Source organism: Vulpes vulpes, chromosome 13, assembly GCF_048418805.1.
Source record: "Vulpes vulpes isolate BD-2025 chromosome 13, VulVul3, whole genome shotgun sequence".
NCBI classification, from domain to species: Eukaryota; Metazoa; Chordata; class Mammalia; order Carnivora; family Canidae; genus Vulpes; species Vulpes vulpes.
In genome coordinates, this window is record NC_132792.1 from 100,480,878 (window position 1) to 100,495,587 (window position 14,710).

The window sequence follows — 14,710 nt, forward strand, 5'->3', positions numbered from 1 at the left end:
CCATTTATATTTTACCACTTAAACCACTATCATTCTGCTCTGAGTCACCATCTTCTCTTGTCTGAACTCTGCAGTAGCCTCTGGTGGCAGTTTTGACCTCCCACCCCAGAAGATGCTTTCCATAAGGCAACTAGAAAAAATTTGTCAAAATATAAATCTAAGCATATCATTTTTATGATCAAAGTAATTCAACTACTTTCCTATAAACTTAAAGTAAAATTCAAGAATCACTATGGTTTGTAAGATCTGAGTTCCTGCTGCTTCTTTTCATAATCCCTATCGGATCTCCTTAACCATTGGGTTCCTCCAGCCATTTGATCCTTGATGCTTCTTGAGCATGTCAAGCAACTGCCTCAAGACTTTACTTTGCATTTACTTTCCCAACTGCCTGGGACTCTTTTCCTTCAAATAGCCAAATAACTTTACTTCTCACTGCTTTCTACTTTCTCCTCAAACATTATCACCCCAACAACAACAAAAAAAAGCATCTCTGACCAACTTTTTGAAAATATAGAAAAATTCATCATTCTCTATCACTTTATTCTACTTCATTTCTTCATAATGCTTATATTAAATTATATATTTATTAACTAATTATCTGTATCCTCCTACTAAAGAATAAATTCTATCAGAGCAGGGTTTTTTGTTTGTTTGTTTTACCCTTGTATCCAGTGTCTACTAGAGGCCATGAGAATATAAGAGGAGCTCAAGAAGTACTTTTGAATTAAATAGTGGATAAAATTAATAACATTCAGGAAATGTGAATGTGAAAAGCAATAATAATGGTTTTACCCATATGATTGCATTTTATTTAGTCATCAAATAAGTGTTAAGAGCATAGAAAACTTGTTTTCCCTAGTTTGATTCTATCCTGCTTGGCTGTTCTCTGGCATAATAGTAGTTTATCTCTGTCTGCCTTCTTTTTTTTTTAAGATTTTATTTATTTATTCATGATAGAAAGAGAAAGAGAGAGAGAGAGAGAGAGGCAGAGGCAGAGACACAGGCAGAGGGAGAAGCAGGCTCCATGCAGGGAGCCCGACGTGATCCCGGGACTCCAGGATCACACCCTGGGCCAAAGGCAGGCGCTGAACCACTGATCCACTCAGGGATCCCCTCTGTCTGCCTTTAACCTCCTATGTGTGTGCCACCACCCCATGGATGATTTGATGGATATGGATATGAGCCCTTTGAGACCCAGATCTATCTTGTCAGTTGTGAATTAAAGGCTGACAAAGATGACCATTTAAAGATGGATAATGATGAAAATGAGCACCAGTTATCTTTAATAACAGTCAGTTTATGGATTGGTGCAAAAGATGATTTGCACATTGTTGAAGCAAAGGCAATGAAGTACAAAGGCAGTCCAATGGAAGTCACACTGGAAACTTTGAAAATGTCTGCACAGCCAACATTTCCCTTGGGGGCTTTGAAATAACACCACTTGTGCTCTTAAAATAGACATGTTGTTCAGGGCCTGTGCATAATGGTGGATAGCACTTAGTAACTTTGGGGGAAGATGCAGAGTAAAGAGGAAGAAGATGTGAAACTCCTTAGCATATCTGGAAAGCAGTTTAACCTTGGAAGTGGTAGCACATTTCCACAGGGGGAAAAAATTGGTGCTAGTGAAAATGATGATGAAGATGAAGATGATGATGATGATGATGAAGATGATGATGAACATGATAAGGAGGGAGGAGCAGAAGAAAAAGGTCTATATGAAATACTCCAGCCAAGAATGCAAACTGAAAGACTCAAAACTATCAACACCGAGATCAAAATGTCCCCAACCTTTCAAAAAAACAGGAAAAATACTACGAGAAAACCCAAAAGACCTAGTCCTATAAAGGACATTAAAGTCAAATTATGATTGCATGTAGAAAAAGGTAGTTCTTTCTCCAGAGTGGAAGCCAAGTTCATTAATTATGTAAAGAGTTTCTTTCAGATGACTGACCAGGAGGTTATTCAAGATCTCTGGCAGTGGAGGAAGTCTCTTTATTAAAATAGTTTAAGTGGCACCTGGGTGGCTCAGTGGTTGAGTGTCTGCCTTTGGCTTAGGTCATGATCTTAGGGTCCTGCGATCAAGACCTCCCCACAGGGAGCCTACTTCTCCCTCTGCCTCTCTCTCGGTCTCTCATGAATAAATAAATAAAAATCTTAAAAAATAGTTTACATAATTTATGTTAAAATTTCCCATCATTTCATTTCTGTAACAGTAAATATCTGGACATCCTTTTTATAACACAGAGTGACAACTTTCCCTACCATATCTGATAAATATTGTTCAAGTTCCATTGCCAAGAACATATTGTCCAAAATGCATTAAATTTAGCTTTTAAAGATGGAACTTCATCCTTTGCTTGGTTTTAAGTCTGTATGGAATGTTATGATAGAATAGAGTAGTAGTGATAGTCAGACAAATAGAAATGGTAGGGAGACAAAATATACATATGAAATAAACTCAGTATATTAATAAATTAACAAAAAAAGCACATAGAGTGCTTAATATGTGAATTTAATATAAAATTTAATCTACAAATTTGCACACAGAATTTTGGGACAACACTGCAAATTACACATGTATAGAAAAAAGTAGAAGGAAATCAACTATAAATCTCTATTAAAAATTTCTTAGAGTGGTAGAAGTATTTGTTGCTTTATTTACATTTTCTTTCATCTTTAAATTTTTAAAAATATTTTTATTTATTTATTTGACAGAGAGAGAGATAACAAGTAGTCAGAGCAGCAAGCAGACAGAGAGGGAGAAGCAGTCTCCCCACTGAGCAGGGAGCCTAATACAGGATATGATCCCAGGACCCTGGAATCATGACCTGAACCAAAGTCAGATGCTTAACTGACTGATCCACTCAGGTGCCCCTCATCTTTAAATTTTCAGTGTATTTTTTTTTAAATATTTTATTTATTTATTCATGATAGACATAGAGACAGAGAGAGAGAGAGAGGCAGAGACACAGGCAGAGGGAGAAGCAGGCTCCATGCAGGGAGGCCGACACGGGACTCGATCCCGGGACTCCAGGACTGCGCCCTGGGCCAAAGGCAGGCGCCAAACCGCTGCGCCACGCAGGGATCCCCTTCAGTGTATTTTTTAAAGGAAAACTAGAAAATTAGAATAGTGTATTAGAAAAAGATATGTTTTCAGAATTGAGCACCTACTGTGTGCTCATTGTAGCACATTGCTACTATGTGCAACCCACTGACTGGGACTGGTGGATATGATGCTAAATAGGTGTTCTAATTTTAACTGGGATAATATATGAATAAACCAATAATTGTAATTTCAGTCAAATGTGACAAAGATCACATGAGAAATATGTGTGCTCCTTAATTTCTTAAAGCCTTAGTTTCCTCACTTGTAAAATAGAAATATTAATACATCTTCTTCATTGTTCTGTGCTAATATTACATGAGCTAATGTAAGTAAAAGACTTAACAGAACTCCTCACTAATAGTAAACTCAATTAGTCATTTTTATTGTCATTCTTATCAGTGTAATATAGAAGATTGGATGATTATTTTCTGAACTATATCAGGGAAGACATCATGAAGTATTGGGCATTGGATTGAGCTTAAGAAGTAATAGTATTTGACAAATAGCACATAGTATGCGCTAAGATATGCTATGGTAACAAGAATTCCCCCAAATCTCAGTGGCTCAGGATAACAAAACTTAAGTTACACAGCAATGGGGAAGGACTGTCACCGTAATCCCTCAGAGGAACCCAGAGGAACAAGCCATTATCGTGACTTATGCTTAACCTGTGGAGCAGTAGGAGTGGTGTGCATTTAGTTACTCGCCATCTCTGAAATTTTCTGGCAAAACTGACACATTTCACTTTCACACACATTTCAGTAGCTAAACAAAGCTACATGGCTAAATCTAACTTCAAGCTGATGGCAAGCAGTCCTAACCCTGTGCATGAAAGTTAAAAAGCTGGAAATATTGGGTGAAAGCATTAATGATCACCACAAATATATTGACAAGGAAAGTTGGTAGATTTGCTTCATCATTGGGATAATTTGGACCATGATACACTGTTATGCCCTGGATTTTTCCTCTATCTCTGGACAAAAGCAACATGAGAGTGTATCATCTCCAGCAGTTTGGCAGAATAGAAACCTCAAAATCATCATATTCTGAAAATGCCAGAAAAAGTTGAATAATTTTTAAAATAATAAAGTGCATTTCTGAGCTGGCAATAAAGTCAGAGTAATCCTTAGAGGCAGAAAGCAAACAGAAAGCATAAATCCACAGTAATAAGTGAAATAAAGTCCATGGCTTCCCTGAGAAAAGTTGTACATTCCTTAATATAGAGCTTTGATTTTAATAACCTACGTGTGCTGAGAGCCCACACAAAGTGAAAGATCAAATCAGAGATCATACATAAACCTGGGATTCAAGTGTAACAATTTCAGGGAAAGAATAAAACTGGAAACATAAATAAAACAGGAAAGTAATCATTTACAAAGATAGAATGTTCGAAAGCTTGTCTATTCTAGCATTGGGTTTCAGAATTCTTAACCACAAGCTGGCGCTCATGTGGTATTGTGGTCCAAGCTCACCCTGACAACTCAGGAAAAGAATAATGTTGAAAGCATCTAATGAAGTGATCAAGCGGTATGACTGTTCCAGGGACTAAGAATGCAAACCCTAAGAAACACATGCAAATATTCACTGAAGGAACAAAACTTCAGTCTAGATCACAAGGATTCCCCACAAATGCAATTGTTTTCAAACATGAATGCTTGATAAAAATAATGATAAAGCAAACAGGCAGTATGGCAACATAAATGATATGAGCAACCATATCAAATAAAAAAGATTTTAGACACTGGAATTATCAACTATAGAGTAGAAATAAATGATCATCTATAGAACGAAAAATATATGGAATATATTAAAAATAGATAATCTAAATATGGACAGGAAATAAGTGTAAATTGTTATACACAATTTTTAAAAGTTCAAATACAAATTTTAGAAATAAAATAATAGTATCATTAGAATTTAAAGATCTGAGATGATTTCAAAATTGTAGTAAAATGAATGTAACATAAAACTTACCATTTTAACCAATTCCATGATTTACAGTGTTGTGCCCCCATCATCACTAACTAGCTCCAGATATTTAATTTGTTCAGCATCCCAAAAAGAAACCTCGTACCCATGAAGCTCAAAAGAGTTCTTTCCTCTTTTGTTTTTATTTTTCACAAGAATTTGAGAAGGATTGCTGTTAATTTTTCTTTAGATATTTAGTAGAATTGATTAGTGAGTCATCTGGTCATGGATTTTCCTTTATTAAAGGTGTTTGATAACTGATTCAGTATCTTGTTATAGTTCTATTCAGATTTTTTATTTCATCATAAGTCAACTTTATGAATTTGTGTACTTCAAAAAATTGTGAATTTTATCTGTTATAGTATTCTCTTAAAATCCTTGATATTTTGTAGGATTTGTAATAATGTCTCAACTTTTAATTAAATTAAACTTTTAATTTAATTAAAATTAAATAATTTTAATTTTCTCTCTTTTTTTCCTTCATCAGTCTGGAAAAAGATCTGTCAATTTGGGTCATGTTGTCTAAGAACAAATTTTTGTTTTCATTGATTTTTTGCTATTTTTCTAATCTCTACTTCATTTTTCATCATGTCAATCTTTATTTCCTTCCTTTTTCTAGTTTTGCATTTTGCTTACATTCCTTTTTCATTTGCCTCAAATTATTTTCTAATTTTGCTTGAGGTTTATTTTTGACCTGTTGACTGTTTAAAGTATGTTATTTAATCTCCACATATTTGTGGATTTTCTCATTTTCCTCTGCTTTGATTTCTAGTTTCATTTCACTGTCATCAGAAAAAATATTTTGTATGATTTCAGCCTTTCTAGCTTGATTGAGACTTATTTTATGGTCTTAACATATGGCCTATCTTGGAGAATGTTCCATGTTTACTTGAGAAAAATGGGTATTCAGCTGTTATTGGTGGGATATTCTGTATATGTCTCTTAGACTCAATTGATCTAGAGTGTTGTTCAAGTCCTTTGTTTCCTTATTGGTTTTCTTTCTGCTTGTTTTATCTATTATTGGAAATAGGGAATGGAAGTCTTTTATTAGCATTGTGCTATTGGTTATTTCTCCCATCAATTCTGTAAATATTTGCTTCATATATTTGGGAACTCTGATGATGGATTTCTCTTATTATAGTTTTGTGCTGAATTGATGTTACTATCATTATATAATGTCTTTCTTTCTTTGGTTCTTATGATGATTTTTTGTCTTAAAATCTACATTTTGTTTTGTTTTTTTCTAATGTAAGTATGGCTGTCCTTGCTTTCTTTCAGATGCTATATACATGCAATGTCTTTCGCCTTTCTTTCACTTTCAACTGTGGTGTGTCTTTGGATTTAAGGTGAGCATGTTATAAATAGTATGCAGTTGAATCATTAAAAAAAAAATGCATCCTGCTAATATTTGCTCTTCAAATGAAGTGACTAATTTAACCTCAAAATAATTACTGGTAGAAAACTTACTTCTGTCATTCTACTGCATTTGCTCTATATCTTATCTCTCTTTTGGTCCCTAATTCTCTCATTAGAGCTTTATTATCTATTTAATTGATTTTTTGTCATGTATCACTCTGATTTCCCTCTCATTTCTTTTTATGTTTTTTTTAAGGTATTTTATGAGTGCTTATTCTGGGGATTCCATTTAATCCCTTAGGTTCATATAAATAGTCTGAATTAGCACAAATCAACGAAATTTGAATAGTGTACAAAAACTATTCCCCATCCAGGTTTTTCTTTACCCCCTTTATGTTGTTGTTGTTGTTGTTGTTGTTATTGTTGTTATATGCTATATAGCCACTAATGTAGACTTATAGTTTCATGCATTTGTTTTCTAAGACAAGGGAAGAAGAGGATACAACCCCAAGTACAAAGATATCAGCTTTTTTACTTAACTATATAGTCAATTTTACTAGAATTTTTATTTCATCTGATATCTTCAGATTACTTTCTGATTATCTTTTATTTCAACCTGAAGAAATCCCTTTAACAATTGTTGTAGGGTGGGTTTACTAGTGACAGAACCTCTTAGCTTTTGTTTATCTGGGAATATCTTAATTTCTCCTTACTCTTGTGGATGGTTTTCCTGAATATAAAATTCTTGGTTGACAGCTTCTGTTTCTTTCAGCATTTTATTTTATTTTATTTTATTTTATTTTATTTTATTTTATTTTATTTTATTTTTATTTATGATAGTCACAGAGAGAGAGAGAGAGAGAGAGAGAGAGAAGCAGAGACATAGGCAGAGGGAGAAGCAGGCTCCATGCACCGGGAGCCGACGTGGGATTCGATCCCGGGTCTCCAGGATCGCTCCCTGGGCCAAAAGCAGGCGCCAAACCACTGCGCCACCCAGGGATCCCTCTTTCAGCATTTTAAATGTGTCGTCTCACTTCCTTCTGGTACCCATGGTTTCTAAAAACAAATCAGTTTTGAGATGTGCAATATGTTGATTTGATATTTTTATATATTATGATACAATTGCCCTTGTATCATTAGTTAACACCTCTATCATGTCATGTAATTATTATTTCCTTATTGTGTTGGGAATATTTAAGATTTAGTCTCTTAGCAAGTTTGATGTATATAATAAAATATCGTTGCTTATAGTTGTTGTGTGTTCCATTAGATCTCCAGGACTTATTTACCTACTAGTTGCAAGTTTGTACCCTTAAACAACCTCTGTCCTATTCTGCTATTTTTAATTTTTTGAGAGAGACCTGCATACTGTTCCATAGTAGCTGAACCAATCTATATTCTCACCAAAGGCATACAAGGGTTCCCCTTCTCCACATCTTTGCCAACACTTTTTATCTGCTATATTCTTGATTATAGCTATTCTAGTGGGTGTGAGGTAATATCTTATTGTGATTTTGATATGCATTTCCCTGATGATTAATGATTTTGAACATTCTCTCATGTACCTGTTGGCCATTTGGGTGATGTGATCTTACGGGGAGAAAAATCTAAAAATGTCACCAAAAAAAAAAAAAAAAACTGTTAGAAGTCATAAATTCAATAAAGTTGTAGGATATAAAACAACAGACAAAACTCACTTGCAGTTCTATACACTAACCATGAACAATCCAGAAAATAATGAGAACAACTTTATTATAATACCATCAAAGAGAATAAAATACTTACATATAAAATTAACCAAGGAGGTGATCTATACACTAAAAACCACAAAATATTGCTAAAATTAAAGAAAACTACAATTTAGCAAAATATTGCTAAATTAAAGAAAACTACAAAATATTGCTAGAAATTAAAGAAGTCACAAATAAAATGGAAAGATAACTCATATTCATGGATTGGAAGATTTTATTTATTTATTTATTTATTTATTTATTTATTTATTTATTTAAATTTTAGGTAGTTAACATCGAGTGCAATATTCGTTTCTGGAGTAGAATTCAGTGATTTATCACTTACATACAACAACCAGTGCTCATCATAACAAGTGCTCTCTTTAATATCCATCACCCACCCAGCCCATCTCCCACCACCTCCCTCCATCAATCCTCAGTTTGTTCTCTACCATTAAGAGTCTCTTATTGCTTGGTTCCCTGTCTTCCTTTTTTCTTTTACCCCTTCCCGTATGTTCATCTGCTTTCTTTCTTAGATTCCACATGAGTGAGATTATATGTTATTTATCTTTCTCTGACTGATTTATTTCACTTAGCTCCATCCATGTCACTACAAATGGTAATATTTCATTTTTTGATGGCTAACATTCCATTGTATATGTATATCACTTCTTCTTTATTCATTTTTCAGTTGTTGGACATTTGGGTTCTCTCCATAGTTTGGCTATTATTGATAATGTTGCTGTAAACATCGGGGTGCATGTATCCCTTGGAATCTGTATTTTTGTGTACTTTGGGTAAATACCTAGTAGTGCAATTCCCAGACCATAGGGTAGCACTATTTTTAACATTTTGAGGAACCTACATACTGTTCTCCAGAATGACTATATCAGTTTGCATTCCCACCAAAACTGCAAGAGGGTTCCTCTTTTTCTGCATCCTCACCAACAGTTATTGTTTCTTGTATTGTTAATTTTAGGCTTCCTGACAGATGTGAGGTGGTATCTCATCATTAGATTTGTGTTTCCATGATGGTGAGTGATGCTAAGCATCGTTTCATGTATCTGTTAGCCATCTGGAAGTCTTCTTCTTCTTTTTTTTTTTAAGATTTATTTATTTATTTATTTATTTATTTATTTATTTATTTATTTATTTATTTATTTATGATAGACATAGAGAGAGAGGCAGAGACACAGGAGGAGGGAGAAGCAGGCTCCATGCCAGGAGCCCGACGTGGGACTCGATCCTGGGATTCCAGGATCGTGCCCTGAGCCAAAGGCAGGTGCTAAACCGCTGAGCCACCCAGGGATCCCCTGGAAGTCTTTTTTGAAAAGTGTCTATTCATGTCTTCTGCCCGTTTCTTACCTGGACTATTTGTCTTTTGGGTGTCGAGTTTGATGAGTTCTTTGCAGGTTTTGGATACTAATCCTTCATCAGAATGTCATTTGCATATTTCCTCTCCCATTCTGTAGGCTGCTTTTTAGTTTTGTTGGTGGTTTTCTTCGCCATGCAGAAGGTTTTTATCTTAATAAAGTCCCTGATGAAGAAAAACTGAGAGCCTTTCCCCTACAGTCAGGAACAAGACAAGGATGTCCATTTCACTATTATTATTTAACATAGTACTGGGAGTCAATCTCAGCAATCAGACAACAAAAGGAAGTAAAAGTCATCCAAATTGGCAAGGAAGAAGTCAAATGTTCACTGTTTGTAGTTGACGTTACTTTATGTAGAAAATCCAAAATATTCCAGTAAAAATTGCTAAAGCTCATATATCAATTTAGCAAAGTTGCAGGATATAAAATCAATGTGCAGTAATCAGTTTCATTTCTATACACCAATAATGAGACAGCAGAAAAAGAAATCAAGGAATTGATCCTATTTGCAATTGCACCAAAAGCATAAGATACCTAGGAATAAACCTAAGTAAAGATGTAAAGGATCTATATTTTGAAAACTATAGGACACTTATGAAAGAAATTAAAGAGGGCACAAAGAAATGGAAAAACATTTCATTCTCATGGATTGGAAGAACAAACATTGTTAAAATGTCTACACCATCGAAAGCAATCTATACATTTAATGCAATCCCTATCAAAATACCACCAGCATTTTTCACAGAGCTAGAACAAACAATCTTAAATTTGTATAGAACCATAAGACCCTGAATAATCAAAGTAATTCTGAAAAGGAAAACAAAACTGGAGGCATCATAGGTCTAGATTTCAAGTTATATTACAAAGCTATAGTCATCAAGACAGTATGGTACCAACACGAAAACAGACACATAGATCAGTGGAACAGAATAGAGAACCCAGGAATGGACTCACAACTTTATGGTTAACTAATCTCTGACAAAGAAAGAAAAAAATCCAGGGGATAAAAAGTCTCTTCAACAAGTGGTGTTGGAAAAACTGGACAGCAATATGCAGAAGAATGAAACTGGATCACTTTCTTATACTATACACAAAAATAAATTCAAAACGGATGGAAAACCTTAATGTGAGACAGGAAACCTTGAAAACTCTAGAGGAGAACACAGGCAGAAACCTCTTTGACATCAGCCATAGTAACCTCTTAGAAGACTATATTTTTAAGATGTCAATACCACTATGCAATCTACAGATTTGATGCAATCCCTATAAAAATCCTAATGGCATTTTTTTTTCCAGAAATGGAAAGATTCATCCTAAAATTCATGTAGAATCTCCAGGGACCTCTAAGTAGCCAAAAGAATATTAAAAAAGTAAAACAAAGTTAAAGAACTCATATTTCCTGATTTTATAACACTTCAGAAAACTACAGTAATCAAAATAGTGTGGGAATGGCATAAAGACATATAGACTAATGGAATAAAATAACCTAGAAATAAACTCTCCATAGGGTTCAACAAGAGTATTGATATTACTTAATGGAGAAAAGACTGCCCCTTCAACAAATAATTTTGGGAAAACTGGAATGAAAAGAAAAAGGAAATGAAATTGCACCATTATACCCAATACAAAAATTAACTCAAAATGAATTGAAGAACTAAATGTTAGACCTAAAATTAAAAACTCCTAGAAGAAAGCACAAGGGAGATATTTATGACCCTGGATTTGGCAATGAGATTTTGGATGATACAAAAGCATAGGCAAGAAAAGCAAAAATAGGCAATGGAACACCAAAATTTCAAACTTCTGTGCACCAGAGAATAGAGTCAACAGATTATAACCTATGGAATGGGTGAAAATATCTGAGTATAACAAATGGGATAAGTGGTTAATGTCCAGAATATGTAAAGAACTTCTACAACTCAACAATAAATCAATAACACAATTTAAAAATGGGCAAAGAACCTAAATAATGGTTTCTCCTAAGATACTATATAAATAGCCCATAACTATATAAAAAGATGATCATATAATTAATTGTCTAATAAATGCAAATCAAAGCCACAATGAAATATGACTTCACATCCATTAGGATGATTATCATCAAAACAAAATAATACAAAACCAGAAATTAATTGAGTGTCTGTAAGAATGTGGAGAAATTTCAACTCTTCTGCATTATTGGTGAGAACATAGAAGGGTACAGCTGTAATGGAAAATATTATGCTATTTCCTCAAATAATTAAAAATAAGATTATCATATGATTGAATAATTCTACTTCTAGGTATATCTCCAAAAGCATTGAAAGGAGGATATCTCAAAGAGCTATTTACACAATCATGTTAATAGCAGTGTTATTCACAATATGCAAGAGGTAGAATTAACCAAATATCATCAATAGACAGATAAACAAAATGGAATATACATACAATGGAATATTACTGAGCCTCAAATAGAAAGAAAGTTCTGACATATGCTACAACTCGGATGAACTTTGAGGACATTTTGTTAAGTGAAATAAGCTAATCCAAAAAGACAAATACCATACAATTTCACTTATATGAGGTACTAAAATAGTTAATTTCATAGAAATAGAATGCAAATGATGGCTATTAGAGGCTGGGAGAAAGAGAATGCTGAGCAATGTTTAATGGGTATCAGGTTTCAGTTCTGTAAGATGAGTAGAATTCTGGAGACTTGTTATACAACAATGTGAATGCATTTAACAATATTGAACTGTACACTTAAAATTGGTAAAGATTGTTTAAAAAATCAAGTAGAGATAAATCCAGAGGCTTTGTCATCTTTTCTGAGCATGTGTCCTGACTTGGGCATGAATGTAAATCTATATCCCCCAGCATACAAGGAAATTTTTTAAAGCCCCTATTCCCTAAATTATCATATTCCCCAACTTTTCTTCCTAGACTTTTGATGTGTGCATTGTTTGACTAATATGTTATCTTTTGCCCTGGATGGCAATTGCTCATTCAGTTGCCTTTCAATGTTTTCATGAATTGCTGATTCTCCAAGGTGATAGAGTCCAGAGTTACTAAAAATAAAAGCAAGCTCTTTGAGTTAGTCCTTCAGGGAATCTCAGACCAGTTAAAAACAACACAAAACAAAACAAAAAAACCCTACAATTCCTTATGAACAAAATCTGTTCTGCGACTCTGGAACCAGAAACCCACATAAGACCACCAATGTACTGGGTAGGGTTGGCGAGACAAGGTAAGTCAAAATGTCCCACAATTCTCCTATTGTGTTTCTGTCATCTTTTTATTTATTTATTTTTTAAGATTTATTTATTTATTTATTTGAGAGAGAGAGAGAGAGAGAGAACCAGTGTGATTGGAAAGGAGGGGCAGAAAGAAAAGGAGAGAGAGAATCCTAAGTTGACTCCCAGCTGAGTGCAAAGCCTAACACAGGGTTCAATCCCACAACCCTGAGATCATGACCTGTATGGAAATCAAGAGCCTGACCAAACCATCCAGGCACCCCACCTTTATAATGATTAAGAATTCGTTTGGTTGCCTTTTATCTTTAAATTTTGATAAAACTGATTCTGATAATTATTGTCAGTTTTTCTTGTTTCCCTGAAAGACTAGACCCTTAAGAGTGACATACTTTGCCATTTCTCAGAAATCTATGGGTGACTTTATTATTATTTTTTTAATTAAAGATTTTACTTATTTATTCATGAGAGACAGAGAGAGACACAGAGACACAGGCAGAGGGAGAAGCAGGCTCCATGCAGGCAGCCTGACGTGGGACTCGATGCTGGGTCCCCAGGATCAAGCCCTGGGCTGAAGGCGGTGCTAAACCGCTGGGCCACCCGGGCTACCCTCTATAGGTGATTTTAAAAGAGATTTAATGGCAGCCCGGGTAGCTCAGTGGTTTAGCGCCGCCTTCAGCCCAGGGCGTGTTCCTGGAGTCACGGGATGGAGTCCCACGTCCGGCTCCCTGCATGGAGCCTGCTTCTCCCTCTGCCTGTGTCTCTGCCTCTCTCTCTCTCACTCTCTCTGTGTCTCTCATAAATAAATAAATAAAATCTTTTAAAAAATTGTAAAAAAAAAAAAGAAAAACTAAAAGAGATTTGAAAATAACTGAAAGAAAAATATAGGAGATGGAAAGCGGATACAGGAAATTTCAGTATAGGGAAACAAAAAAATGGAAAATACAAAAGAAAGATAAGAGTCATGGGGGATGGAATAAGAACATCTGTCAAGCTGAGTTCAAGAAAGAAAGAAAAGTTCCAAAAAGTAATAGTTATAGATGCAGTGGCTGGTATTTTACTTAGAATTTATGAGACATATAAAGCTTCAGAATCAAAAACCCCAATTAATCATAAATAAATTCACACCTGAAAAGTGGAGGTAAACCTACTAACCTAAAATATAATTAAAAAGATATTTTAAAATTAATTTTTTAAATTTCAGAACATTAAGTATACATATATTGGAGATCTCTTGACTGTCTTCCATGTGTATTTTTCTTATCTATTTTTCAGATTTGTTAATGTCTGATCATTTCCCCATATTTTTCTTTTGTTGTCAATTTTTCTTATTGTGCTTCTGATCATATATAATCTCCTCTGTATATCTCATAATTAAGTCTTCATTTATTAAAGATTTTTGTCATTTTTTTTTCCAACTTACTTCCGCTTTTTCATTTCATATCTTCCTGTTGTTTTATGATACATTCTGAGTTTTTGAGTTTCTTTTTCATGGTGCTTGTATCGGTTATTTATTGCAACAATAATACAGTATAACAAATCACACCAAAATTTAGTGGTTTAAAACAGATCTATGAGTCAGCAGCTTAGTTCTGCTATTTGGGCCAGATTGAGATCATCTTAACTGAGCTCACTTTTGTGTTTTTGTTGAGCTGACAGGTAGACTGGAGGCTAGCAGGTCTATCATAACTCATCTGAGATGTCTTAATATCTGTCCATGCAATCTCTTATTGTTCAGTAGGCTATCGAAAACTTGTTCTCAGAAAATAGGTGAAAGAATAACAGGACAACCAGAAATGCATGCAAGAGTTTTATCAAACCTCTGTGGATATCATTTTAACATCTCAACTGGTTAAAGCAAGTCATATGGCAAGAATAAGTGCTAGGATGGGATAGGACTACAAATTTATAGTGCAAAGGTCATGGAAAAGAGAGGGACTATTATTT

The 14,710-nt window shown here is 34.4% G+C and overlaps 1 pseudogene; it reads left to right on the top strand.

The window, feature by feature from the left end:
* Positions 1–1,154: 1,154 nt before the first annotated feature.
* Positions 1,155–1,867, top strand: LOC112918736 (nucleophosmin pseudogene; annotated as a pseudogene).
* The last annotated feature ends 12,843 nt before the right edge of the window (positions 1,868–14,710 follow it).